This window comes from Eumetopias jubatus, unplaced genomic scaffold, assembly GCF_037043125.1.
Source record: "Eumetopias jubatus isolate StellerSeaLion01/CBP00866 unplaced genomic scaffold, mEumJub1_p1.0 scaffold_3, whole genome shotgun sequence".
In the NCBI taxonomy this organism is placed as follows: domain Eukaryota; kingdom Metazoa; phylum Chordata; class Mammalia; order Carnivora; family Otariidae; genus Eumetopias; species Eumetopias jubatus.
In genome coordinates this window covers 105535166-105560022 of record NW_028274809.1, presented here as the reverse complement: position 1 = coordinate 105560022, position 24857 = coordinate 105535166, and positions in this window count along the sequence as shown.

Here is a 24857-nt window from a genome sequence, read left to right as displayed (position 1 = left end):
TGTAAATAATTTACAAAACTCTGGCTGTTTCTTCAATGTGACTCCCCCATTACGACACACATTCCCGCACAATTTTGGGTTCTTCATGAAGAATCACTGCTTTGTGTTAAAAACTGTATGCCAAGGGGCGACTTGGTGTCCCCAGTGGTTGAGCAACTGACTCTTCGTTTCAGATCAGATCATGATCTCATGGGTCATAGGATTGACCCCCATGTTGAGCTCCGCACTCGGGGGTAGTCTGCTTGAGATTCTCTCCTTCTGCCCCTCCCCCCCACTCTCTCTCCCTCTCTCTTTCTCTCTCTCTCTAAAATAAATAAATAAATCTTTAAAAACTGTATGCCTCGTATGCACAGAAAGGGACCTTCTCCTGAGGCTCTGATGGTAAGAAAGCCAGATAAGCCAATAGTAATACACTGCCACTAAAGAGGTACTATATATGCACAAAAAGCTGTCACAGCACAGGGAGAAAGACACTGTTTTACCAGTGATATTTGAATCAACATGGTGGTATTTGGATGGGGTCTTGATGCATGTCTATGAATCTACCAGGGACATAAGACAATTGTACCTCTATCAGACAGGGGAACACTATGTACAAAAATACAAGAACATTAAAAAATATATAGAAAGAATACTCTCTCTTTAAGATTCTTTTATTGATCTTTTAAAGAAATATATACAGATATATATAATATGTATTGCATGTATATAATGTGTCTATCTGTCTATCTATCTATATCTAATTTCCAGAAGTAGAACTAAAGCAGCTACTTTTCTCTCATGATAAAAAAACATTTCTATACACACACAGATCATGAAAAAGAATTAAACATTCACACTAAAACTGCCTTCTGTTTCTCAACAGAAACTGAGAAAGTAACTAGGGAACAGCATTAAGGTTTTCAGATACTCACCCATACTGGGCAGGGTTTGGAAGCGTTGAAGGTACAGAAAGGGATTCTTCAGAAGTCTGAGATCTTTTTCCTTGTGGACAAAGTTAGGCCACCACTTCCTTAGGGTATCCCAGGAGGACATAATACCTTACGACTTATTGCTTGTCAATTTATCTAAAACCTTGACCGAGAAATCACACACTGGGTTTCCTACTGGAGTAACCAGGCAAACAAGACCAGACACCCTAATTTCCCTGAGTATGCCGGCTGTCCAGGGAAGGTTTGCTCAGCCTTTTAAGGAGAATCAAACAGTGGGACTCTAACTAGAACTGCCTCCATTCCATTGCTCCAAATAATATGTACTAGCCAACAATAACACTGAAGCCTTTAGCTTCTAATTGCTTTAGGAAAGATTCTTGCCCAGAGAAAACAAATCTTATAAAGTATCTATTACTTCCAAATATCTGGACCCTGGGAAGAGATTTATCTCAGTAATTCTGAACAAAATAGAAAAAGGGTACATTAAGTGTTGAGCATCCAAGTATGATAAATAGATAGATAGATACATAAAGAAGTGAGAGAGAGAGAGACAGAGAGATGTTATAAATACGCCTATCAAACTCCTCAGAGGTATAGAACATAAAATTTGTCCACCAAGGTATATGATAGGGTAATAAGGACCACACAATTATATTCTGAATTGTCTAGAGGTAGTCTTGGGTTCAAATGGTATCCTTATATAAGACCGTAGCCCAATTAAAGTTCAAACAATAAGACAACTCTACAGTGTTCCTCTAAGAATCAATAAAAAGTTTAGTTTTAGCAATAAATAGCACATGTAAAGCACTCATAAAATGTCTTACAAAGTTGTCATTTATTATATTTAGCAACACCAAGATCAAATTTGTTGTGTAAAATACAGAGAAAGAAACAATTTAAGTGAAACAAAGCACACCACTACTTCATACTTTTTGGGGGTATATGATTCTGCTACACTAAGATGTGATTTTTTTTTAAGTCCAATCAAGTGATCAGTCCCTTACAGCTTCAGGATTTGATGAATATGCTCCAAAAACATGGGAGAGCATGCGCATGAAATGCAAACAGTTTAGTCCCCCCAAATGAAAGTGTTGCCAGGGGCTCATCAAGATCTCATGGCAGCAATTTGTATTCACAAAGAACTTTTGTTTCCAGCAAGAAGATGAACATCAAGATTCAACACATCTATATTGGTACCTTAACCACAGTGATTTTCAAAAGGACTGTGGGTCTACAAAGCTAAAGCCTTCTGGAAGAGAAAGAATATGGTGTTACCAGGAAAGAAAAATCAAGACCAATGGTAGTAAGTGAAGATAATGATGCTCTGATTCTGCTGACCTCATGGTCACCTGGATGGTGATTGCATTCATTTCTTATTGTTACTGAAACAACTTACCACTAATCTATTGGCTTGAAACAACACAAATATCCTATCTTTCAGTTATGAATGTCAGAAATCCAACACCAGACTCACTGGACGAAAACTGATGAACATGGTCTGTTGTACTAGACCATGTTCTTTCTCAAAATTCTACGGGAAATTCTGTTTACTCACCTATTCTAGGTTCTAGAGACTGCCCTCATTTCTTGTATTACATACCCTTCCCTTCATTTTCAGAAGCAGCAATGACAGTTTGAGTCCCTTTTGTGACACCATTTACATGACCCTGTTTCTACTGTTACATCTCTAATTTTGACAACAACCAAGAACATATTTCCACTTTTAAGAATTCATGCTTTTAGATTAGGTTTCTATAAATGAACAAGGATAATCTCCCAATCTCAAGGTTCTTAATCTTAAAGCCCATCTGCAAAGTCCTTTTTGCCATGTTAGATAATATATTCACAAGACCCAAGGATTAGGACCTGGACAACTTTGGGGACCATTATTCTGCCCACTACAGTGACAGTACCACCGTATTCTTTTATTTGGCATCATATTGACTTTATAACCTCCATTTATTATCATTTTAGTTGCCTATTCAGACTTAAAGAGCAGCCTTTTTATCTCATTCAGAGACACATTCACTTATTTAGATATTTAATAAAAGACATGTTGCAAACTTCCCATTTATGCTGCCATTGCACTCAGCAATGTTCATTCCTTAATACATTTATTTAATTAATATCCATCACCTCCACCAAGATCTGGATTGTAAAAACCTTATTTCTTTTATTTAATGGTCTATTCTCAGTAGCTAAAACAATATCAAGCAAAAACGGGGCTCTATATATATTCATCAAAAAAAAGAATGAATGGTTAAGCAAATATTTATTGTATAACTATTTGCCAGGGCTCGCTCTCATATATATGAAGGCGGACAGGTGGACAGATCATCAAAAGAACAGAAAGTATGAGTCTCAGATGCTGTTGCTACAGAAATGATATACAGAAAGTCAGCATGGCCTACTATCCTTGGCCCAGAGTCATCCCATTACCATTGGCCAAAAATGACCACGTAGAATGCCTTATTACCCTTTTAATAATGGAGAAGGCAAAATTAACCCCAGGAGCTGGTAGGTGACATCAAAGAAACTTCAACCAGAGATAAGCAAATGTAGAATTCTAGTGTTAACTCTACCACTTTCCAATTTTGGATATGGTTTGGAGGCTAACCCTTCTAAAAAGGGATAGAGTCTGTAGCCATAGAACTAGAAACATCTAAGGATTCCTGATCTTTACTTCTTTTGGAAGATTGATTCCATGACACTGGACCCAGTGATGCAGCTATCTCAACAGCCCTGACTCTGTCTCCTAGCAGAAAGCAGAGGTGAAGCCATTCTACTTGAAGGTCAGAAAGGCATAAATAGCCAAGGCAAGAACCAAGCCAGAGAAGAAAGAAGGTAACGAATATGAGCTCAGGCAGATGATAAAAGACCCCCTGGGGCATCATCTTTTTCTGGATTGTGCATCTGTCTCTGCACATAATATACATGTGTACCTGCATCCAGTGGATAATAAAACTTTATTTTGTATGACATCTCTCATACTGCACTCCTAAATATTTAATAAAGTTAAATAATGCAGTTACTAAGGAGAGTAATAAGAGGCAGCAGGGGAAAATTAAAAGGCAGTGACAAACAGTAAGAGTTATGTTTTGGGAAGAATCTAAGAATGATCTTTCTTACACTGACTTACCAGAAAGCAGTCCTGAAGCCAGGAGAAATCAAAAGTATTACTCCTCCCAGAATGTAGAAAGCATTTCCCTGTGGGGTTAGCTCTGTCTCAAAGAACCCCCATGACCTTGGATGAGACGATTAGGCATTCTGAGCCTCAGTTTCCCCATTTGGAAAGTGGAGCCATAGGTCAGTGGAAATTATGAGGATGAAATTTGCTAAGATATGTAAGATATGTAAAATGGCTTTGAAATGTGTATTATGCTAAGCAAATTCCCTCACTGGTAACAGGAAATCAGGTGAGGAGATCAGAACAAGATATACACATAAGGCATGAAAAGTCTAGAGTGATAACTTGAAAGATTAGCAAGATGGGGATTAATATCATTTTACATGGAGGCACACCAGAAAATCAATTCCAAAGGAGTTTGGAGTCATTTTGTGAAACAAGTGGCTGGAAGACAGGGCAACACATGTGCTCTGGTAAATGAGGGATAAACTCCCCATCTGCCCCCCTCCCTAGCTTTTATTTTTCTACTGATGCCCAATAGTGTCTTGATATCAGGACAATATATCTCTTCATTATTCTCATGGGTCTTTTCACCATCTGAATAATTTACACCTTCTCAACTCTTATCATGCAATTTTTAACAGGCTTGCAATCGTCTCATTACCTACATTTCTTAAAAAAAAACAAAATCTCCTTAATTGTGTGGCTAAAAACTTAACCTCTCCAAAAGCTCCTGCAGGTGTCAGCGCCTCTAGAAAACTTCCCTGACCTATAAAGACATTCTTTGTCTCAAATTATATAATAGTCGGTTATCAAAGGGTGTTCCCCTCTCCCCCAATGGCATTAGCATTCCACTCAGATTTATTAGAACATAAGTACTAAATGCCACCCCAGACCAATGCCACATAATGGAATCCTAATCTTCCAGGATGGAACATGAAAGAAGCTGACTCAGTAGAGGGAGTCACTGAATCCTATGGCCTTAACTGTTTTTTCTCCTGAGAATATTCTTTCCCTTTAAGCATGGATTCTCAAACCTCTGTGTGCAGCAGGATCACCTTGAAGGCAGAAATGAGAAGGCTTATGGCTAAAGCAGATGATGACAGGCCCAGAGTTTCTAACTTACTAGGTCTAAGGGGATTGAGAATTTGAATTTCTGAAAAGCTCCCGGGTGATACTGATCTTTTGGTTCTGGAACCACACTTTGAGAACATAGCCCTTGGGGATCTTCTTCACACGGTGCATCTTTCAACACTCATTCATGGGGCGCCTGGGTGGCTCAGTTGGTTAAGTGACTGCCTTCGGCTCAGGTCATGATCCTGGAGTCTCGGGATCGAGCCCCACATCGGGCTCCCTGCTCAGCGGGGAGTCTGCTTCTCCCTCTGACCCTCCCCCCTCTCGTGTTCTCTCTCTCATTCTCTCTCTCTCTCAAATAAATAAATAAAATCTTAAAAAAAAAAAAACACTCATTCAGGCTTCAGTGGACATGCTAGCCTCGGCGAAGTGAGGATGAAGAGCCTTCTCTATTTCCCTTTGGCGTAACTGAGAATAGACTGGAACCATTTAAAAGGTCCAAGCAAAAAAGAAAAGAAAAAAAGGAAGGGAAAGGAAGCGAAGAGCAGGGGAGGGAAAGGAGGGGAGGGGAAGGGAGAGGAGGGAAAGGAGGGAGGAAAGAAAGAAAGAAAAAGACGAACTACATCTAGCTCAGTAATTTGGTTTTCCCATTTCCAGTTATTTCCTTATAGCGTGTGGCTCCCAGTTTAGCTTCTGGCCTACGCTGAGTAACAAAGGTATCCTGTAAGCTGGGGGCAGCTCCAAGAGTGCTCCATACCTCCGTGCCTGGACTGAGTGTCTCTTCTATGTTTACTTCAGCTCACTGTTCTTAACTTCATTGTACTTATCATGCTGTATTTTTTTTTTTTTTGTCATTGAGATGCAGCTAACAAACTAAACTGCACAAATCTTAAATGTTTCTTGTTTAGAGTTTAGTCAATTGTATAAAACTCTGTAGACACTACCAAAATTAGTAGATAGAACACTGTCATCCCTCTTGAAAATTTCGTCATACTCCTTTCCAGTCAATAGTAATGCTCTTTCTCCCGCAACTACCTGGTATTTATCACCATAGATTAGTTTTGCTTGTAGTTATATTTAACATGAATGATATCATATCATATGTATTCTACTGTGCTGAATAAGCTATTATTCACTTATATTTTCATATTCATATATGTGCTAAGTCGAATTGATAATTTTTAAATTGTTATGAAGTATTCAACTGTACAGATATAGCACTGTTCACCCATTCACAAGCAGAAGAACATTTCTTTTTTTTATTATTTTTTTAAAGATTTTATTTATTTATTCAGGCAGAGGGAGAAGCAGGCTCCCAAGGAGCAGGGAGCCTGATGCAGGACCCGATTCCAGGGCTCTGGGATCATGACCTGAGCTGAAGGCAGACGCTTAACCATCTGATCCACCCAGGCGCCCAGAACTTTTTTTTTTTTCCAGTTTTAGTCTGTTACTATTAAACTTGCTGTGAACATTCTCAAGGACAATCTTTTTGTGAATGTGTATGTTTTTACTTTTGTTAAGTCAATTATTGGGAGTAAAATCACTGTCTCACAAGGTAGGTTTATGCTTAACTTCATAAGAGTATACCCCACATGGTTCTTCAAAATGATTGAACTGTTTTTCCCCCATCAGCAATGTATCAGTTTAAATTATACCATATCCTGAGAAATATTTGTCATTAGCTTTTTAAAAAAATTATTCATTCTGATGGGTGTGAATTAGAATATCATTGTGATTCTTATTTGCATTCCCTGATTACTGTGATTCTTATTTGCATTCTCTGTATCTTCATGTGCTTATTGACCATTTGTATATCATTTTTGTGATTAACATCTGTATAAGTAATTTGCCAATTAATTTTTGTATTGTTAGTTATTTGTCGCTTTATAAGGATTCTTTATATAATCTGGACAAAAGTCCTTTTTTATATTTAGCTGCAAATATTTTCTCACATTTTAGTTTTTCTATTCATACTCTTACTAGTATCTTTTGATAAGCAGAATTTTTGTTTTGTTTTGGTAAAATCCAATATAACATTTTTCTTCTTTTATGGTTTGTCTTTTCTGTGGCCTATCCATGGAATTTTTACTTAACATAAAACTATAATTCTATTTCAATATCTAGAAGTTTTATGATTTTGGATTTTATCTTTAGGAATCATTTATCTTTAGGGGAAAAGTGTCAATGTCCATATGAAAACAAACAATTTTTCTAGCAATATTTATAAAAATATTTTTTTCCTTTTTAATTACTCTGGTATAACGATAGAAAATGAATCTATTTCTGGGCCATTTATTCTCTTACAATGATATATTTGTCTATCATACCAATGTCAAACTGATTTGATTATTACAGGCTTACAGTAAGCTTTGAAATCAAGTAGTATAAATCTTCCAACTTCATTCTTTGTATTGAAGATTGCTTCTGCTAGTTGAAATGTTAGCCTTTCCAAATAAATTTTAGAATTTATTTAAAAATAAAAGCCTGTTAGAATTTTAATAGGGATTCAGTTATGTCTATAGGTCAATTTAGAGTATGAACACATAACAATTTCAGTCGCCCTGTTCCTGAGCATATTGTATCTCACCATTTTTATAATTTCTATAAACAAATTTTATAGTTGTCTGGCTTCCTATATATTTTGTTAGATTTATCTGTAAGTATTTCATTGTTTTTGATGCTATTTATTTTGTTTAAAGTTTTATTTATTTATTTATTTATTTATTTATTTATTTGAGGCAGAGAGCAAGAGAGAGAGAGAGAATGAGCAGAGGGGAGGGACAGAGGGAGAGTGAGAAGCAGATTCCCTGCTGAGAAGGGAGCCTGATGTGGGGTTTGGTCCCAGGACCTTGGGAACATGACCTCAGCTGAAGGCAGATGCTTAATGGACTGAGCTACCCAGGTATCCCTATTTATTTATTTATTTATTTATTTATTTTAAAGATTTATTTATTTTAGAGAAAAAGAGAGAGAGAGCACTCACACATGCACATGATTGGGGGGAGGGGCAGAGGGAGAGAGCATTCAAGCAGACTCCCCGCTGAGCAGGGAGCCTGATGTGGGGCTGGATCTCAGGACCCATGAGATCATGATCTGAGCCAGTGTGCCATCCTGAGAATTTTGACAAGATATACAGTCATTTAACCATAAGTATTATCAATATGTAGAATAAATCTTCCAAAATTTTTTGTGTGCTCCTTTTGGTCTATCTTTCCTCCAACCCCTATGACCAAGTAATCACTGATAGTTTCACCTATCAGGAATGCTATGTAGAAAGACTGAAACCTGTACAGCCTTTGAAACATGACTTCTTTTGATCAGAATGATACATTTGAGACCCTTTAGTGTTTTTATGTATACCATTATTTTTTCCTTCTTATTGCTGAGTATAATTGACTGTATATTATAATTTGTTTACCACTTACTAATTGAGGGATGTGTGTGTTGTTTCCAGGTTGATTAGGTGATTTTGAGTAAAGCCCTTATTTGCGTACGGGTTTTCTTCAGTAAGGTAAATAACCAGGAATAACATTGCAGGAACATATAGTAAATATTCATTTAACTTTGATAAGAAATTGTCCATCTGATTTCAAAAAGGACTGCACCATTTTGCAGCCACATCAGCAATGTACAAGGGTCCTAATTGTCCTGAATCCTCACCTGGACTTGATATTGTCAATTATTTCGTTGTTTCTACTGTTGACTTTTGAAAGTTCTTTTATATTATATAGTTCTTTATATCATGTAGATACTAGTACTTTGTCATATACATGGTTTGCAAACATTTTCTCATGCTCCATAGTTTTTCTTTTCATACACTTTGCATGGGCTTTCACATAGCAAAAGTTTTTAATTTTGATGAGGTCCAATTTATCAATTTTTTCTTTTATCTATCATGCTTTGCTGTCAAATCTAAGAAACTCTATACCTAATCTTAAATACTGAAGACTTTCTTCTTCTTTTTCTTTTTGGCTTCTATGCTTTTTCCTAAAGTTCTTATAGTTTTATATTCTACACTTAAGTCTAATTTGACTTAATTTTTTATATGATGTGAGATTTAGGACAAAGGTTATGTTTTCCTCCTCCAGTGGATTTCCAATAACTCGAGCACCATTTGTTGAAGTTGAATTTCTTTTGCTCCTTTGTCAAAGATCAGTTGATCATATGTATGGGGGACTTCTTCTGGGTATGTTATTATATTCCATTGATCTAAGATTCTATCCTTCCATCAATATCACATCTTTAATACATTATCTTCGAATTCAAGATGGTTGTATGTCTTTTTTTTTTTTTAGGTCTTTGATTTCTTTGATCAGCATTTTAAAATTTTCAGCATATTGATCCAGTTTGCATGTTTGTTAAGAGTAGACCTAAGTATTTCACTATCTTTGCAGCATTTTTAAATGATACTTTTTTTTGAGAGAGAGAGAGAGAGAGAGACAGCATGTGCATGTGTGGTAGGGGAAGGGGCAGAGGGAGAGGGAGAATCTTAAGCAGGCTCCACGCTCAACACCACACTGGGCTTGATCTCATGAGCCTGAGATCATGACCTGAGCCAAAATCAAGAGTTGGATGTTTAACCAACTGAGCCACCAGGGCACCCCTGTTATTATGTTTTCAATTTTGGTGTCCACATGTGAATTTTTGGTGTATAAAAATGTGATGGATTTTTCTGTGTTAATATTGTGTCCATTGCTACACATATATATTCGTCCCAGGAGGATTTTTTTAAGATTTCTTGGGCTTTTCCACAAGAATAAACATATCTTGCCATCTAAAATTGGAATAGTTTTACTTCTTCTTTTTAAATATGTTGTCTTTCTGTCATTGATTCCTAGTTTCTAGATTCTACTCCTGTCATAAAACATACTGTGTATAATTCCAATTCTTTTGCATGGGTCAAGATTTGCTTTATGGCTCAGGATATGGTATATGTTGGTTACAGCACATCATTTATTGATTTATCAGTGTTGAATTAGCTTTTCCTTCCTGTTATAAATTCCATTGGGTCAGGATCCATTATCCATTTTTATACAGTTAGATAAAATTTGCTAATATATTGTTAAGAATCTTACATCTTTTCTCATAAAGACTTAACATCATCATATACTTTAAGAATCAGAATATTGCTGACTTCATCTCTATTCTAGAAAAAGTTGTGTATATTGGCATTATTTCATCTTTGATAAAATCTTTGATAAAATTGCCCGGTGAAATCATCTGGGTCTGGAAATTTGCTTATTGTTTTCTATATTAATCTGACTATCCTTTTATGTAATTTTGTACTGATGATGCCCCTTTTTCATTTTTGATATTTATATTCTGTGTCTTCTCTTTTTTATTGTTAAGTCAATCTAGAGTTACCAATTTCATGGATCTCTTCAAAGTACTAGCTTTTGCTTTCAATGATATTACATATTCTTTTTCTATTCTCAATTTAATTGATTTTCATTCTTATTTTTCCTCTAGCTTTGAGTTTTACTTCCTTTTTCTAAGCTTCATCATTCCAAATCTTAATTTAAAACTACTTTTTAAAAATATGGTATAAATTTAATGATATAAATTTCCCTACTTGAGCTCTCTTAGCTGCATCTCATAAATATTGATATGATGTGCCCTATTTTCTTCAATTCAGAAAGTTTTTAATGCCCTTGATACTTCTTCTTTAACCCATGTGTTTATTTAGAGATGGGTTGTTTAATTAAATACTTTTGGATTTCAATCATTCTAAATTTGTAAGTTTTTCTTCTTGGCCTAGTATATGGTATATCTCAATGAATGTTCCATGTCTGCTTACAGACAATACAATTTCTGCTATTTTTGGTATAGTGTTTGTATTAGTTTGCTAGACTGCATAACCAGGTACCAGACTGAGTAGCTTTGACAACAGAAGACTCATTTTTCACAGTTGTCTGTAGCCTGAAAGTTGCAGACAAAGCTGTTGTCAGGTATAGCCACAACTGAGACCTCTCTGCTCTGCTTACAGATGATTGCTGTTCCCCTGTGTCTCTACAGGGTCTTCCTCTGGGTTTGTACCCAAATTTCATCTCCTTATAAAAACACCAGTCTTGTTGGATTAGGGTCCTACATTACTAGCTCTTTTACCTTAATTACTTCCCTAAAGGATTGATCTCCAAATACAGACATATTGGAGGTTCGGGCTTCAACATATTAATTCCTGGGGGAAACAATTCTGTACACAGGAATGTTGTAGAAATACCAACTAGAAAATGTAGATTGATAATTTTTCATGCCGCCAAAATTCTTTCTGTATTTCCCTCTAAGTGTTCTCACAATTACTGAAAGAGGAGTCTTAAGCCTCTAGCTTTTTTTTTTATTATATTATGTTAATCAACATACATCATTAGTTTTTAAGTAGTGTTCCATGATTCATTGTTTGTGTATAACACCCAGTGTTCCATGCAGAATGTGCCCTCTTTAATACCCATCACCAGGCCAACCCATCCCCCCATCCCTCTCTTCTCTAGAACCCTCAGTGTGTTTCTCAGAGTCCACAGTCTTTCATGGTTCGTCTCCCCCTCCAATTTCACCCACTTCATTTTTCCCTTCCTACTATCTTCTTCTTCTTCTTTTTTTTTTTTTAATATATAATGTATTATTTGTTTCAGAGGTACAGGTCTGTGATTCAACACTCTTACAAAATTCACAGGGCTCATCATAACACATACCCTCCCCAGGGTCTATCACCTGGCCACCCCATCCCTCCCACCACACACCACTCCAGCAACCCTCAATTTATTCTTGAGATTAAGAATTCCTCATATCAGTGAGGTCACATGATACATGTCTTTCTCTGATTGACTTACTTTCCTCAGCATAATACCCACCATTTCCATACACCACATTGCAAATGACAAGATTATATTCCTTTTGGTGGCTGCATAATATTCCATTGTGTGTGTGTGTGTGTGTGTGTGTAAACACACACACACACACACACACACACACACACATATATATATATATATATATACACCACATCTTTATCCATTCATCTGTCAATGGACATCTTGGCTCTTTCCATAGTTTGGTTATTGTAGACATTGCTGCTATAAACATCAGGGTGTATGTACCCCTTCAGATCCCCACATTTCTATCTTTTGGGTAAATACCCAGTAGTGCAAATGCTGTGTCGTATGGTACCTCTATTTTCAACTTTTTGAGGAACCTCCATACTGTTTTCCAGAGTGACTGCACCAGTTTCAATTCCCACTGACAGTGTAGGAAGCTTCCCCTTTCTCTGCATCCCCACCAACATTTGTCATTTCCTGACTTGTTAATTTTAGCCATTTTGACTGGTGTGAGGTGGTATCTCTAGAGGTTTTGATTTGGATTTCCCTGATGCCGAGCGATGTTGAGCATATTTTCATGTGTCTGTTGGCCGTTTGGATGTCTTCTTTGGAAAAATGTCTGTTATGTCTTCTGCCCATTTCTTGATTGAATTACTTATTCTTTGGGTGCTGAGTTTGATAAGTTCTTTATAGATTTTGGATAATAGCCCTTTATCTGATATGTCATTTGCAAATATCTTCTCCCATTCTGTTGGTTGTCTTTTGCTTTTGTTGACTGTTTCCTTTGCTGTGTAAAAGCTTTTTATCTTGACGAAGACCCAGTAGTTCATTTTTGCCCTTGCTTCCCTTGCTTTTGGTGATGTTTCTAGGAAGAACCTGCTGTGGCTGAGGTTGAAGAGGTTGCTGCCTGTGTTCTCCTTTAGGATTTTGATGGACTCCTGTCACATATTTAGGTCTTTCAACCATTTTGAGCCTATTTTTGTGTGTGGTGTAAGGAAATGGTCCAGTTTCATTCTTCTGCATGTGGCTGTCCAATTTTCACAACACCATTTGTTGAAGAGACAGTCTTTTTTCCATTGGACATACTTTCCTGCTATATCGAAGATTAGTTGACCATAGAGTTGAGGGTCCATTTCTGGGCTCTTTATTTTGTTCCATTGATCTATGTGCCTGTTTTTTGTGCCAGTCCCATACTATCTTGATGATTACAGCTTTGTAATAGAGCTGGAAGTCTGGAATTGTGATGCCACCAGCTTTGCTTTTCCTTTTCAACATTCCTCTGGCTATTCAGGTTCTTTCCTGGTTCCATACAATTTTTGGAGTATTTGTTTCATTTCTTTGAAAAAAGTGGTTGGTATTTTGATAGGGATTGCATTAAATGTGTAGATTGTTCTAGGTAGCATTGATATCTTCACAATATTTGTTCTTCCAATCCATGAGCATGGAACCTTTTCCATTTCTTTGTGTTTTCCTCAATTTCTTTCATGAGTATTTTATACTTTTCTGAGTACAGATTCTTTGCCTCTTTGGTTAGATTTATTCCTAGGTATCTTATGGTTTTGGGTGCAATTGTAAATGGGATCGACTCCTTAATTTCTCTTTCTTCTATCTTGTGATTGGTATATAAGAATGCCACTGATTTCTGTGCATTGATCTTATATCCTGCCACTTTACTGAATTCCTGTATGAGTTCTAGCAATTTTGGGGTGGAGTCTTTTGGGTATTCCACACAAAGTATCATATCATCTCTAAAGAGTGAGAGTTAGACTTCTTTGCCGATTCGGATGCCTTTTATTTCTTCTTGTTGTCTGATTGCTGAGGCTAGGACTTCTAACACTATGTTGAATAGCAGTGGTGAGAGTGGACATCCCTGCCGTGTTCCTGACCTTAGGGGAAATCTCTCAGTTTTTCCCCATTCAGAATGAGATTCGCTGTGGATTTTTCATAGATGGCTTTATGGTATTGAGGTATGTACCTTCTATCCCTTATACTCTGAGGAGTTTTGATCAAGAAAGGATGCTGTACTTTGTCAAATGCTTTTTCTGCATCTATTAAGAGGATCATATGTTTCTTGTTCTTTCTTTTATTAATGTATTGTATCACATTGATTGATTTGCAGATGTTGAACCAATCTTGCAGCCGAGGGATAAATCCCACTTGGTCGTGGTGAATGATCCTTTTAATGTATTTTTGAATTCTATTGGCTAGATTTTTGGCAAGAATTTTTGCATCCATGTTTATCAAGGATATTGGTCTGTAATTCTCCTTTTTAATGGGGTCTTTGATTTGGGGATCAAGGTAATGGTGGCCTCATAAAACGAGTTTGGAAATTTTCCTTCAATTTTTGTTTTTTTGAAGAGTTTCAGAAGGATAGGTATAAATTCTTCTTTAAATGTTTGGTAGAATACCTCTGGGAAGCCATCTGGCCCTCGGCTTTTGTTTGTTGGGAGATTTTTGATGACTGCTTCAATTTCCTTAGAGGTTAAAGGTCTGTTCAGATTTTCTATTTCTTCTTGGTTCAGTTTTGGTAGTTTATACATCTCTAGGAATGCATCCATTTCTTCCAGATTATCTAATTTGCTGGCATAGAGTTGCTCATAATATGTTCTTATAATTGTTTGTATTTCTTTGGTATTGGTTGTGATCTCTCCTCTTTCATTCATGATTTTATTTATTTGGGTCCTTTCTCTTTTCTTTTTGATAAGTCTGGCCAGGGGTTTGTCAATCTTGTTAATTCTTCCAGAGAACCAGGTCCTAGTTTTGTTGATCTCTTCTATGTTCTTTCGGTTGCTATTTCATTGATTTCTGCTCTGATCTTTATTATTTCTCTTCTCCTGCTGAGTTTAAGCTTTATTTGCTGTTCTTTCTCCAGCTCCTTTAGGCGTAGAATTAGGTTGTGTACCTGAGACCTTTCTTGTGTCTTGGGAAAGGCTTGTTTTGCTATATACTTTCCCCTTAGAACTGCATTTGATGCATCCCGAAGATTTTGAACAGTTGTGTTTTCATTTTCATTGGTTTCCATGAATTTTTTTTTTAATTCTTCTTTAATTTCCTGGTTGACCCATTCATTCTTTAGTAGGATACTCTGTAGCCTCCATGTATTTGAGTTCTTTCCAACCTTCCTCTTGTGATTGAGTTCTGGTTTCAAAGCATTATGGTATGAAAATATGCAGGGAATGATCCCAGTCTTTTGGTACCAGTTGAGACTTCATTTGTGAACTAAGATGTGATCTATTCTGGAGAATGTTTCATGGGTACTAGAGAAGAATGTGTATTCTTTTGCTTTGGAATAGAATGTTCTGAATATATCTATGAAGTCCATCTGGTCCAGTGTGTCATTTAAAGTCTTTATTTCATTGTTGATCTTTTGCTTAGATGATCTATTTCAGTGAGGGGTTGTTAAAGTCCCCCACTATTATTGTATTGTTGTCAATGTGTTTCTTTGCTTTTGTTATTAATTGCCTTATATAAGTGGCTGTTCCCATGTTAGGGGCATTGATATTTACAACTGTTAGGTCTCTTTGTTGGATAGATCCTTTAAGTATGATTTAGTGTGCTTCCTCATCTCTTTTAATCTTTGGTTAAAAATAATTTGTCTGATATAAGGATTGCCACACCAGCTTTCTTTTGGTGTCCATTAGCATGGTAAATTGTTTCCCACCCCCTCACTTTCAATCTGGGGGTGTCTTTGGTTCTAAAATGAGTCTCTTGCAGACAGCATATTGATGGGTCTTGTTTTTTTTATCCAATCTGATAGTCTGTGTCATTTTTTTTTAAAGATTTTTATTTATTTATTCATGAAAGACGGAGAGAGAGAGAGGCAGAGGGAGAAGCAGGCTCTCAAGGAGAAGGGAGCCCAACACGGGACTCGATCCCAGGACACTGGGATCATGACCTGAGCTGAAGGCAGACGCTTAACCATCTGAGACACCCAGGCGCCCAGCCTGTGTCTTTTGAATGGGGCATTTAGCCCATTTACATTCAGGGTAACTATTGAAAGATATGAATTTAGTGCCATTTCATTGCCTGTAACGTTACTGTTACCATGTATTGTCTGTGTTCCTTTCTGGTCTATGTTACTTTTAGGCTCTCTCTTTGCTTAGAGGACCCCTTCCAATATTTCTTGCGGGGCTGGTTTCATGTTTGCAATTTCCTGTAGTTTTTGTTTGTCCTGGAAGCTTTTTATCTCCTTCTATTTTCAGTGAGAGCCTAGCTGGATATAGTATTCTTGGCTGCATTTTTTTTCTCATTTAGTGCTCTGAATATATCATGCCAGTGCTTTTTGGCCTGCCAGGTCTCTGTGGATAGGTCCGTTGCCAGTCTAATGTTTCTACCATTGCAGTTTACAGATCTCTTATCCTGAACTGCTTTCAGGATTTTCTCTTTGTCTCTGAGACTCCTAAATTTTACTATTAGATGTTGTGACCTATTTTTATTGATTTTGAGGGGGGATCTCTGTGCCTCCTGGATTTTGATGCCTGTTTCCTTCCCCAAATTAGGGAAGTTCTCTGCTATAATTTGCTCCAATATACCTTCTGCCCCTCTCTCTCTTTCTTCTTCTTCTGGGATCCCAATTATTCTCATATTGTTTCATCTTATGGTATCAGTTATCTTTCAAATTCTGCCCTCGTGATCCAGTAGTTATTTCTGTTTTTCTCAGCTTCTTTATTTTCCATCATTTGGTCTTCTATATCACTAATTCTCTCTTCTGCCTCATTTATCCTAGCAGTTAGAGCCCCCATTTTTGATTGCACCTCATTAATAGCCTTTTTGATTTCGACTTGGTTAGACTTTGGTTCTTTTATTTCTCCAGAAAGGGTTTCTCTAATATCTTCCATGCTTTTTTCAAGCCCAGCTAGTATCTTTAAAGTCGTCATTCTGAACTCTAGTTCTGACATCTTACTAATGTCCACATTGATTAAGTCCCTGGCAGTCGGTACTGCCTCTTGGTCTTTTTTTTTTTTTGGTGGTTTTTTCCATCTTGTCATTTTGTCCAGAGGAGAAGAGATGAATGAGAGAACAAAATGCTAACAGGGTAACAATGACCCCAGAATAATATACACTAAACAAATCAGAAGAGACCTGAAACGGGGGGAAAAGAAAAAGAAGGAAAGACAATAGAAAAAGAAAAAGATAAAAAAATAAAATAAAAAAAAACAGAATATGATCAAATATGATCAGGCTGGTGCATAGATCAGTGCCACACACGTGATTTTGGGTGTATATTGGTCTGTTAGAAGAACGTGCCTCCCAAAATTTAAAATAAAGAAAAACTTATATATGTAAAAATATTAGGGTAAATACGATGTAGGGACGGAATATGACTGTAAAAATAAAAATTATAAATGATTTTATAAAAGGAATTGATAAGAAGTTGGTTGAAAAAAGAAAGAAGAGGAATTAAAAAAAAATGGGAGACAATGTGATCAGGCAGGAGACTAGAACAAAGCCATACACTAAAGATTTAGGGTATATTTTGGTCTGTTAGAAGAAACTGTATCCCAAAATTTTAAAGAGAGAACAACTTATATATATATATATATATATATATATATATACACACACACACACACACACACACACCAAAAATAAGGTTAACTACTATGAAGGGATCAAATATGACTCTAAATATGAAAAATAAAAAAATATTAAAAAAAAAAAAGATTGAGGGCGCCTGGGTGGCTCAGTTGGTTAAGCGACTGCCTTTGGCTCAGGTCATGATCCTGGAGTCCTGGGATCGAGTCCCACATCAGACTTCCTGCTCAGCAGGGAGTCTCCTTCTTCCTCTGACCCTCTTCCCTCTCGTGCTTTCTATCTCTCATTCTCTCTCTCTCTCAAAAAAATAAATAAAATCTTTAAAAAAATAAAAAAAGGATTGAAAGGTGTTGGATGAAAAAGAGAAAAAGAAAATTTCAAAAAAAAAAAGAAAAGAAAAAGAAAAGAAAAAAAATTAAAAAAAATTATCTTTGAACGACTAAAGAATCAGGGGGAAAAAAGCCATGAATTCTATGTGCTGTATTCCCCTAGTGCTGGAGTTCTGCCGTTCTCATTGATCGGTAAACTTGGTCTTGGCTGGCTGTTCTTGCTGTTCTTCTGGGGGAGGGTTCTGTTGCTGTGGTTCCCAAATATCTTTGCTGGAGGCAGAACTGCCCTTCCCTTGCTGGGTGTGGGCTAAGTAATCTGCTCAGTTTTGCTCTTGGGAGCTTTTGTTCCCTGCAAGCTTTCTATACAGCTTTGGAGGAAGAGAGTGTAAATGGCGGCCTCCCAATCTCCACCCCAGAAGAGCTGAGCACTCGGGGCCCCACTCCTCAGTGAGTCCCTAGTTAAATGCAGTCTATCACTCCTGTCTCCCCGGTCTCTGGCTGCACTCCGTGGTCACCCGGCCCTTCACTGAGAGTTTCTATCTATGGACATGATCCTGTGTGGAGTCTCCAAATGCAACAGATTGCTGTGGTGTGTTCCCAGGCTGCTCCTCCCGGGGGAGGAAGGGGATTCTACCCACATCTGCTGCTTTTTTGGTCTCTGATTGTGAGCAGTGGCCCTACCATGCTGCAGATCACGGTTGATGGCAACCCCAGCTGAGACCCCACTCCTCAGCTCCATCTGTACAGCCGGCTTCCCCACTCTGCTATCTGGAAGCTCTGCTGCACTCAGGCTCCCCATTCTTTCTGTGACCCTGAGAGTCCTGAGACCACACTGCCCCAGCGAGGGTTCCACCTCCCACTTAACCACTGGAGCAATGTCCCTCAGTGGAGTAGACTTCCCAAAGTTCCGATTTTGTACTCTGCTCTCTATCACTTGCCAGTAGCTGCTGATGGAGGCCCCCTCCCCCACCATCTGTCTTCCCAAATATCGCCTTGGATTCACTTCTCCGCCCGTCCTACCTTCCAGAAAGTGGTCGCTTTTCTGTTCAAAGAGTTGCTGCTATTCTTTTCTTCATTCTCCTGTTGAGTTCATAGGTGTTCCAAATGGTTTGATCCCTATCTTGCTGAATTCCTGGGACCAGACTAAATTTAGGTCTCCTATTCTCCCACCATCTTGCTCCTCCCCTCCAAGCCTCTAGTTTTAACAGATTTGCCCATATATCTTTTATTTATTTTTTTAAATATTTATTTATTTATTTATTTATTTATTTATTTATTTATTTAAGGGATAGAGAAACAAAGATAGTGACAGAGAGCATGAAGGATATGAGTGAGCACAAGCAGGGAGGGTCCCATGACCCTGGAATCATGACTTGAGCCGAAGGCAGATGCTTAATTGACTGAGCCACCCAGGAGCCCCTCCTTTTATTTTTATTACATCTTGCTTCAGTCATCTTTTTAGCCGTATACACATTTTAAAGAATATCTTCCTTATGAACTTTTTCTTTCATCAGTATTAATCAATCCTTCTTTCTATTACTATTCTCTGACCTCAAGTTGAAGTGGTCTAATATAAACATAGCATCTTCAGCTCATCTTTAGTGTTTTCACAGTATATCTCTTCCACCTTTTTACTTTCAATATGTCTGTATTTACAATTAAAGTGTACTTCTTATAAAGAGCATATAATCAGATCTTGCATATTTTTTAAAATCCAGTATGAAAATATCTGTCTTTTTATAGGAATGTCTAGTCGGCCTATATTTAATGTACACATAGAGGTAATTAAAATTATTTCTCCTTTCTAATATACTTTTTATGTTTATTCTTTATATTTTTGGTGCCCATTCTTCCTTCTCTTTCTTCTATTAGGTGAATTGACTATGCATCTTATATTTTAATGGTTCTTTTTTGATGCATGCTCTAATACTATAGTCACTAGCCACATGTGGTTATATAAAATTTAATTAATTAAAATTAAATAAGCTTAAATTTTTAACTTCTCAGTCATGTTGGACAGAACTTTTCCATCATAATAGAAAGTTCCATTAATTAGAACTACTCTAGAGGTTAAGATATGCATATTTTAAAAGATTTTATTTATTTATTTGACAGAGTGAGAGTCAGCGAGAGAGGGAACACAAGCAGGGGGAGTGAGAGAGGGAAAAGCAGGCTTCCCGCTGAGCGGGGAGCCCAGTGTGGGGCTGAATCCCAGAACCCTGGGATCATGACCTAAGCCCAAGGCAGATGCCTAACAAACTGAGCCACCCAGGCGCCCCAAGATATGCATTTTAATTTATTCTACTCTTTTTTCAAAAAATAATAAGCTATTTCCTGAACACAATATAAGTTTTAGGAGAGTGTAAGTCCGTCTACTTCCTGTTGTATCAGTCCCAAACAACTGATAGAAATGTTCTTGGCTGGGAATGCCTGAGGTTCTCCCCAGGGCCCATATTATTTGTAGTGCACCCCCACAGACGTTTCCCCAAAGGCCACTGTTGTGGGTGGGCCATCCCTTGTGGTTCTTATTAGGATCACAGAACAAAAAACAAAAAAAATCAGGGAACTTTGAGGAACAAGATTTTCTACTCAAAGGTCTTGAAGGGAACACAGAATGCTCAGGGGCCACGGTGACGTAGCAGGTGGAGAGACAGAGACAGATGAGAGTGTGGACCTGGGACTCTGACTTTATTAGAGTACAAGGGTGGGGTATCTCAGGTTTCACAATCACTCATTATTGGATAATTAAAAACATAAGAGAGTAAATAGGATATGGGAGAATTGTGGCAGTGCCATTCAATAGATCAGTTATCTAGGTGATTCAGGGGTTTCTGAAAGAGAAACTTAATGGGAATGGATGATCTGGTTCCTTATCTTGTTGCTTTCCCAGTCATATAGCTGGTAGTATGTTTATTCAAGATGAATATCTTTCGAAATGGGTGCCTTGGCAATCAAAATCTTTATATCAGGCATTTAGACTTCCAAGGAAAATAGCAGAATAGGAGGATCCTAAGCTCACTTACATCCACAGATAAAACTAGATTACACCCACATCAGTGTAAATAACCCAGAAAATGACCCAAACACTGCCAGAACAGACTCACCATAGCTAAATGTAGAGAAGAGGCCACCTTAAAGAAGTCGGAGACATGGTCGGGAGCCAAACTGACCTGCAGGACTGTCTATGGGAGGAAAGGACATGGTAAGTGCAGAGAGGAGCAAGGAGCAGACCCATACAGCAGGCACCCCAAGCATGGGGAATCCACATGCAGAAGATGAATTTCCATAACATCTGGCTTTGAAAACCAGAGAGGTATAACAATAAGTTGTGATTAACACCTGGAACTCTAAAAATCAGCAGTCTCAGCTTTGGGAGGATTAGGAGGGTGGAGTCCCTGCTCCTAAAGAGACTGCATGACTAACAGACCCTTGAGATACAGGATAGAATCAGCAGTTTAAAAAATGCCTGGGTTATATAGGAAGATTTATTTACTAATCTCAGAGCATGTGCTGGAGGGGTAAGGATCTTTGGGAAACTTCTCCAAGAGAAAAAGAATTGGCAGACACCATTTCCCTTCCCCATCCTCCAGCCTAGATACATGGACAATTGCAGGAACCAGCACAGCACCAACAGTCTCCACCTAGCTTACTAATCACACACCCTGCCCTCACTCTTCTATGGATGAAAGAAAATGCAGAAGACACAAACAAATGGAAAGACATTCCATGCTCATGGGCTGGAAGAAAAATTTTGTCAAAATGTGCATACTATTCAAAGCAATCTACAGACAAATAATCTTAAAATCTGTATGGAATCACAAAAGACCCTGAAAAGCCAAAGTAATCTTGAAAAAGAAGGACGAAACTGGAAGTATCACAATCTCTGATGTCAAGATATACTACAAAGCTGTAGTTATCAAAACAATAAGATACAGACATAAAAATAGAAAAATCAAGGTAACAGAATAGAGAGCCCAGAAATAAACCCATGATTATATGGTCAATTAATCAACAAAGGAGGCAAGACTATGCAATGGGAAAAAGATAGTTTGTTCAACAAATGGTGTTGGGAAAATTGGACAGCTACATGCAAGAGAATGAAACTGGACTTTCTCACACTATACACAAAAATAAATTCAAAATGGAATGAAGACCTAAATGTGAGACCTGAAACCATAAAAATCCTAGAAGAGACCACAAGCACATGTATTTATATGAAAATAAATAGGGAGACACCTGGGTGCCTCAGTTGTTTAAGCACCTGTCTTTGGCTTAGGTCATGATCTCAGAGTCCTGGGATTGAGCCCTGCTTCCTTTAGGGCTCCCTGCTCAGCAGAGAGTCTGCTTCTTCCTCTTCCTCTGCCCATTGCCTCTGCTCCTGCACACTCTCTCTTTCAAATAAATAAATAAAATCTTTTTTAAAAAAGGAAGTTTTGCCATTTGCAACATGAATGGATCTAGAGGGTATAGCTAAGCAAAATAAGTCAGTCAGAGAAAGACAAATACCATGCTTTCACTTATACGTGGACTGTTCACGTTGAGGGTGATTGTTGAAAGATATGATTTTATTGTCATCATGTTGCCTTTGAAGAAACAAAACAAATTAACAAAGAAAAAAAAGAGACAAACCAAAAGACTCTTAACTATAGAAGACAAATTGATGCTTACCAGAGGGGAGGTGGTGGGGGAAGGGGGAATTAGGTGATGGGGATTAAGGAGGGCCCTTGCTGTGATGAGCACTGGGTGTTGTGTGGAAGTGTTGAATCACTATATTGTATACCTGAAACTAATATAACATTGTATGTTAACTATAAGGAATTTTTTTTAAAAAGCTTAATATTAATATCAGGCATTTAAACTCTATTTCTTCCACCCTTTGTGTTTTTCTAGTCTTTTATTTTAAACATATGCTATAAATTCCACAACATGTTGTTATCATTCTACCTTAAAAGTGAAAACTTGTAACAAAATTTAGTAAATGTTCATGTAGGTATGTATATATGTATCTATGAATTGATATACATGAAAGGTTTTTTACAATGCCTTTATATTTATACAGACATAGTACACTTCTACTGGTCTTGGGTTTATTTGTTTGTTTGTTTGTTTGTTTTTGCCTGAAAATATGGATTTTCACCTAATAGCTTATATTTTCACTTTAAAGTACTACTTTTCTTCTTTTAGATATTGTTTATCTACTAACAACAAATTTTGGTCCTTACCTGTCTGAGAATATATTTATTTCACCTTCACTTTTAAAATACGTTTCACTGGATGTAGAATTAAAGTTTAATTATTTTGTTGTTTTTTTTTCCATTAAGTACTTTAAAAGTCAATCAATTTTTCTAATTCCATTAATTCTGCTGAGATGTCAATAATTACATTATTTTTCTGTTGCATTTAAAGTCCTTTTTTTCTTCTAGTTGCTTTTAAATATTTTCTGTTTCTCCTTAGTTTTCAGCAAACCTTAGTTATTGGTATTCTTTGTGTTTAGTCCACATAAGATTTGCTGAGATTCTTGGATGTGTAGATTGATGTCATTCAACACTTTTGGATATTTCTTAACCATTTTTTTTGCTGAAATATTTCTTCTGCACTACTTTCATTTTTGTTTTTATCTAATTCTAATTACACATATAAGATACTATTTTATATTTCCCCATAGACCTGAGATGATTCTCTGCCATATTGTTTCACACATTTTTCTTTGTGTTTTTAATAGAATATTTTCATTCTCTTATCTTCATTGATTTTTTCTTTGCTTTGTCCATTCTGTTATCCATCCTATGTAATATTTTTTTATTTTTTTGCATTTTATTTAATTTTGTTTCTATTAAGTCCATTTGTCTTCCAATATTTGTTTTCTGCATCTTTTGATTTTTATTATATATTGGGCATTTTCTGTAAAGCGATAGAACAAAACTAAATACATATTATTTACCTCAAGAAATAATATTCTCTTTCTTATACCACACTGCAGAAGTAGAAACAGTTCAGGAACTTTAACTGTAGTTAGGCTAGGTCTGGAATTGTTACAACATCGATTTGACACATTTCACATTAGCTTCAAAGACTTTGAAGGTGAAGCCAGGATGTTCTCTTTAACAAAGCCAGGTGACTGAACACTGTCAATATTTGTGAGATGTTCTTGAATCTCAAAGTTGAACCACCAACTTATTGAACCATGAAATATGTATTTCAGGTTTACAGCTCATCTTTTTAATTTTGAATCACTTTGGCAGTTCTCTTTGTTCTCAGATTCTATCCCCAGGTTTATGAGCCTTGGGAGAACTCTTTAAGCCCTCATACTTTAGGTCTGCGTTCTGAGGGAGACCCCATGCCCCTTTGAAAAAGCCCTAAATTACGTGGGGGAAGTTTCTCTCCCCCACCTCTGCCCCTTTTCAGAAATGGCATCTAAAAAACATAATTATTAGGGTGATTTTCTCAGCTTCCCGCTTTTTCTTTTCTTTCCTTTTTCCTTTTTTTACTTTTAAATGAGTAATCTGTCATGTCCCCTGCCAGTGATCTTTTAGTTACAATGTAAAAAAGGTGGTAGGGGTGTAGAGACATGTTCAATGTCTTGGGGCTCCTTAGGATCTTAATCTGTCATGCCAGTGTTCACATGGCTGCCTAAAGTTTGTTTAAAATTGTATTGGTTTCTCCTTAACTTTTTACAGAAATTGCCTTCTCACACATCTTCACATGAGTAAGAGCAGTAGTAAGTCACCTCTCTCAATAAAAATATTTCTTTTTATCCTTAACGATATAATAGGATTTTTCAAAATCAGTTTTGTAATATCCATCTTAGTTTGGTTATTAGAATGAGTATGTTGTTCTTTGAAAATTTCTACATCCAAGGACAATATGGACCATCACACTGTGGGGATTACTTGTTTATAAACCAGTTGTAAAAGACTTTGAAATCCTTGAGGTCAGGGACTGTGATACTGTGTGTGTGTGTGTGTGTGTGTGTGTGTGTGTGTGTGTGTGTGTGTGTCCTTAGCAAATAGCAGAGGCAGAGAATTCAGAGGGCAATAAACAAATTCTT